Source organism: Jaculus jaculus, chromosome 3 (assembly GCF_020740685.1).
Source record: "Jaculus jaculus isolate mJacJac1 chromosome 3, mJacJac1.mat.Y.cur, whole genome shotgun sequence".
Classification (NCBI taxonomy): Eukaryota; Metazoa; Chordata; class Mammalia; order Rodentia; family Dipodidae; genus Jaculus; species Jaculus jaculus.
This window is the reverse complement of record NC_059104.1, coordinates 64,430,243-64,436,247: the sequence shown is the minus strand read 5'-3', so window position 1 is coordinate 64,436,247 and position 6,005 is coordinate 64,430,243. Positions and strand designations below refer to the sequence as shown.

Below are 6,005 nucleotides of genomic sequence, written 5' to 3'. Positions count from 1 at the left end.
CGTTTGTGAGTATGTGTAGTGTGCGATGTGACGTGTGTACAGATGCACCGACCTTGTGTACACATAGGCAGAGGCCAGAGGAGAGTGTAAGGCGTCATCTTCTTACTCATCTGCTTGTTTCCTTACAACAAGTCTCGCTCAACTCATAGCTGCTATTTTCACCTTTTTTTTTTTTGTCAACAAGCCTCAATGATTCTGCCGTCTTTGCTCACTGCAAGCCTGGGAAACAGATGTGCATGGCCACATCCAGATGTTAATGTAGGTGCCAGGGAATCAGACTTGGGCAGTCTCAAGCCCCCTTGAGCGTCAATTACTCTTAACTACTGAGCCATTTCTACAGCCTGGGAAAACTTCTAACATAAATTTTAAAGCGGAAAAAAATGCACAGACTCTAGCAGCTATAGTATACAAATCCGTGTCTCGAAAACCACTGTAATCCTACTTAAAGACTAACAATGGCAACATTGGCTAATATTAGTCATAGGGGTTCAATGTAGGTCACAGTCCATGTTTCCAGAAATTCCCTAAGTTTTCTTATTTGCTTGTTTTTAAACTAATTTCATATAGTTGGACCTACATGTCTTTTTATTTTCTCCATTCTCAGTCTCATTGGACTGGCTCAGTTACTAGACACATTTCTTCAGTTTTTGTAACTTAGCTTCCAAGGAGAGGAGTGAAGGATTTATTTTATTTTGCTGGGCAGTCATGGCCATGTGTTGGGAGTTTTGGATAGGAGTCAGGTACATCTGAAGTATTGCTGTTGACAGACTTGAATCAAATGTCAAACCATCAATGCTCTGTTCATCACTTCAAGAAATCTTGGCAGGGAATTTCTTTGAAATAAAACATCTAACCTAGTATAAATTTCTTGTGAATTATTTTCATAGGCTAAAATATTTCATTATGACTGCCACTCTTTCTTAACATTTTACTTGGAATACAACCCTCAAATACATCAATCCCAAAATAGATGAATTACTTTCTTTGGATAGATAAAAAGTAGAAGAAATAGAGAAAAAAAATACACATGGAAGAAAATCCACCACTGCCCTCCTAAATCTGATTTGTGTTTCCCCAGCTGTGAACAGCAAGGCATAGCAGAGATGCTGGTTGCATTTGATGGCATTTGAGAGACATCCGATTGAACAACATAGTTCTCTTTTCTGGAAGTGGCTATTTCAAACTTTGCTCAGTTAAAAAAGTCAGAGAAAATAACAGGAAGTTATAGTTCTGTACTTAGTTTCCACCCTCTACCCTCAGTACAGTGAAGCCATGAAAACTGAGAAGATCACACTGACACCCACACACATCCAAGGAAGACAACCAGAAGGCTGTCCCAGATCCCAAGATCTCAGGCATCCTAGGGCCAGAGTACCCTTGGCTCAGCATCCTAGTGAGAACATGTTTGATCTCCAGATCAGCATCGTGCTCCTTTTGCCAATCATGGGCCACATCAGGAAGAGAATAGAGGACAAAACCATGCTGACATTGCCAAATGTGACTGGGCTAATAGTCAGGACAGCAAGATAGGAAAAGGCTGATGGTGACTGATGTGTTCTGAGAATAGATGTTAGATGAGCCCTCCTACATCCCAGTGGGTGCTACATAAATGTGATGTCAACACAGATGGCCTGTCCCAGACACATTACAAATGGATAACAAGGGTGATAACTTCAGTGGAGGGAGACATAAGCAGGTAAAATTTAACATGGTTACATGGGCTGGAATTTCTCATTGCTGCTCAAAGCCCGTGTCCAGCAATTTCAGGAGGAAACTTGCTCTAGGCTGTCTTTCATAGGTTCATTGCTGTTTAGTTAACAACACCTAGATTGTAACTTCCAAAGTTAATGCCATTTGTTCAGAGCTGATTGAATGATAAGGTTGTGAAAAAGTCACTGGAAAAAACAGTAAATGTGGTCTGGGGCCAGGGAAGACATGAATGTCTGGAACTTTCTGATCAAATACTGCCAGGGTCACCTGGAGTCATTTGATCTGCTCTTTTCCTGGTAGACTTCACACCCTGAATACACAGAACATACTGAGTCATACTGCTATCCACTTATATCTTTTTTCTTTTTCTTTCTTTTTTCTCTTTCCTTCCTTCCTTCCTTCCTTCCTTCCTTCCTTCCTTCCTTCCTTCCTTCCTTCCTTCTTTCCTTTCTTCCTTTCTTCTTTACTTTGGTGTATGCAGGGGACATCCCATGCCCATAAGCTGCTTCTGGTCAGGTGTTTGTCTCCACAACAAGAAAGTAACTGCAGTAGAAAATTGATACCAAGAAGTGAGGTTATTACTGCAATGAATCTGATGTGTGGGTTTTGGTTTTTTGGAACTTATTTCCAGGAGGAAGATGGGAGGATTTGATACTTTAGACTGGAGAAGCTTTGCAGTACTATAAGCAGAGCTTGATGTCCTGGTGAGAGTTTGAAAGTGCCAAATGCAGAGAGAATTGTGAACTCTGAAGGCTTGGCTTATGAAGTTTTAAAGGGGAAAGAGAAAAATTTGTTGAACCTGGGCTAGTGGCATAAAGGCTGGCTGAGTTCTTTTGCTCATGCCCAGAAGTTTGATCAAGGTTGAATTTAAGAATAATGGAGTGGTGTGCTTGGCTAAAGGTATAGAACAGAAAGATAAGAGGTATATTTTATCACAGGAAAAATTCAAGCAAGTTTGAAGATACTGGCATAAAGACAGTTTTAGGCTACTGAGGCTATTATTGTTAATTACCACCATTAAGGATGAGCCAACTGCTTTGTACTGAAACAACAAAAATGATGCCCTGAGGATGAGCCATTTAAAGGAGGTTGCTTGAAGGAAGACTAGTGAACTGTATGCTCTCTTCAAGGTCAAAGCTTATTCCCCTCTGAATTTACAAATTTGGCTATGCCTCACACCTGGTACTAGTTTTGGAAGCATGGCAGATGCTAGAAAGAAAGTGTCATGAAGTATGTAGTAGACAACTTCCATGTTGTTGGGATGAACATTCAACTAAACACAGTTATGGAAACAAGGGATGTATTTCATGCTTACAGAGCCAGGGTAAGTTCCACTGGTGGCTATTTGTTATTGTCTCTCTGCTGCAGATCTATGGAAGTGAGCCAGCTTCTTTAGCCCTGATTGAAACTTTTCTGAATTTGCTTTATTTTCTTTTTATTTATTGTCATTTTAATGTAAGACTGAAACAGACTATTACAACAATATTTAAGATTCCACAGAGTACTGCATGCTTTTGCTATTTAAGAACTTTTGTTGAAGCATTTGAATTTTATAAAGAAATGGAGATTCCAACCATTTTTATGAGCACTCGATCATTGACAACAACCTTATTTTCTTATTTTCTACCATTTCCTATAAAAGGCAGTGCTCACTTATCAAAACCTCACCACCACAGGATAGTTCAAACCTCAGGAGTTCAAGGGTGATTTAAACCTACAAATCAGCATGATTAATCGAAGCTTGATTTAAACATTTGAAAACAGCAAACAAGAAGTATTTTAATACCAAATACAATGTAACTTTTTCTGAGGTAAGGTCTCATTAATTAATATCACCTAAGCTGAACTTTTTCTATTAGCAGTCTCTAGTTCCATATAACCTGCATTCTTAATGCTCCCTATGGCATCACAGGTTTTTTAAAATTTTTTAAACGTTTATTTATTTATTTGAGAGCAACAGAGAGGGAAAGAGGCAGAGAGAGAGAGAGAGAGAGAGAGAGAGAGAGAGAGAGAGAGAGAGAGAATGGGCACGCCAGGGCCTCCAGCCACTGCAAATGAACTCCAGACGTGTGTGCCCCCTTGTGCATCTGGCTAATGTGGGTCCTGGGGAATAGAGCCTCGAACCGGGGTCCTTAGGCTTCACAGGCAAGTGCTTAACTGCTAAGCCATCGCTCCAGCCCCTTTTTAAATGTTATTTATTTATTTATTTATTTGAGTCATCACAGGTTTTATGGTCAGCATTTCACAGTAACCATCACTTTCAAAAATTACAATACACACCTGCATGTTACACTAACATACAATATGTAAGCATTTTGTCACATATAGACTCTTGGCCACAAGCAATAGGATACAAAAAGCTATCCAAGGACAAAATATCACAGAACTTTAAGGTATTCCCTTTATCCAGGTGTTAGCGGGTAGCACTTTAAGGAGAAGGTGATGAAGTCAGAAACTTTTCATCCAGTGTTTACCTCCAGGTTTCTAATTTATCCTCTTTTAGTGCCACCATATCCTGATGCGGTTCTGGTTTTCACATCTGAGTTGGAGCATGCCAAGTAGGTGCCAGAGCCTCCATGAAGTGGGCAGTAAGCGCAACTATTCCATGTGCGGGAGTATGAAGGAGGGTGAGATGGGTGGTACCATGAGTTTGAAAAGGTTGTTGAGGTTATACTGCTGCCAAGTAGATATCCTAATATTCTCCCAGTTCTCAGTCCAGTCCAGAAACCTGGCCCTGAATTTTCATACCCTTGTCCTGCAAAAGCACTCCCAAAACCAGAAGTTGTACCATGGCCAGTAGCGCATGGACCTGTGAACTCTGTCTTAAAGCCTGGGGGACGGGGTCCCGCTGCTGAGTTGTTAAACCACAGGTAATGATGGGAATATGGAGGGTACTCTGAACATGGTGAGCACTGGCCATCACTAAGGAACATCTTATAGACAACAAAGGCAATAGTAAGCAGGACCCTGATGGTAACCAGTCCACCAACACAACAGGAATCTGTAGAGTAAAACTTATAATAATAATCAGGGAAATAGAAGCCAGGGTGATTTCCAGACTCCTTCAGCTTCTTCAGACCAGTTTCTGTATAATCCAAGTTATACTCCAAGCCACAGGAGCCTCTCAGCACATACTGGTCTTCAGAGGACTCATAGCCTTCACAGCTCACCACAGTTTTCCCATATTTGTCTGCAATGTCCAAATCAGTCTTACACTCCCACTGTGCATCATAATCATCCCAGCCTTGTTCTGGCACTGTATCACTTCAGGGGTATAGGAATCACATCCAGCTGTACCACCAATACATTTCAGCTGTGGGATCAGATCCAGCCTCTGGGAGGTAGTGTAACAGTCTTAGTGGAGGGTGAGAGTTTTCACATCCCGCAACAACATTCTGTCAGGGTCATTCCAGCCCACGGCAGGGCTAGCCACCTGCAGCAAGCAGAGCAGGCCAAGCAGCAGGAAGTGCTAGGCAGCTTGTGAGCCATGGGCCACCACCATGGTGGACAGCAGCCAGGTAGTGCTCTCCGGGTCATTCACTTAGGCTGCGCAGAATCCCTCCCTGCAGCACAGCGACTCCAGCCTGTGACTCACTGCACAAGCAGCAGCTGCCTTTTCTGAATTTGTAAGCCTGATATAAAACCTTTCCTCCCATAAGTTGGTCCCCTTTCACAGATCCAAGCAGAGAGAAACCATCACCAGCCAGCAAACACCAAAAAGAAGCAAGCACAAAAATTCCCCAGAGCCCAAACTGCTCTCTTACACCTTTGGGCTTTAATTCGGATCTGGCCACAGTGACACCTTAGGGTTGGACTCCAGTATCTGCTCCAGTGACAGCTCCTCCAGCCAGCTGGTTGGAGATCCAAGTTACAAGTTTAATTTTAAGACCCAAGTCAGTAGGGGTGTGCATTCAAACTTCCATAAAGTACATGGTTTTGTTTGTGGAAATGGCCCCTGGGCTAAGTGAAGCAGAGTTGAAATCCCTCTGTGGAGGCCTAGTAAGGACATTGTATGAAGGTGAACCAGTTCCAGAGGCTGCTGAGATACAGCAGGTGAAGCAGGGTTGAAATCCCAGTGTTGAAGCTGAGCTAGACCATTGTATGGAACTATAAAGGTAAATTTGTTTACAGTAGAGACCTGAAGATGTTTTGGATGTGCCAGGACTATGGAACAGCTGCCATGGAGAGCTGCTGGCCTGGGATGGAATTTTTCCTATGCCTCACCTCAGCTGGAGAGGTAGAACTGGAATCCACAGACTTTTGTCACTGGTGATGGATGGATGATGGACAGGTGT

General features: G+C 42.4%; 1 pseudogene; it reads right to left on the bottom strand.

Annotated features, from left to right (window-relative positions):
- Nucleotides 1–4,199: 4,199 nt before the first annotated feature.
- Nucleotides 4,200–5,212, bottom strand: LOC101601939 (annotated as a pseudogene).
- Nucleotides 5,213–6,005: the final 793 nt, after the last annotated feature.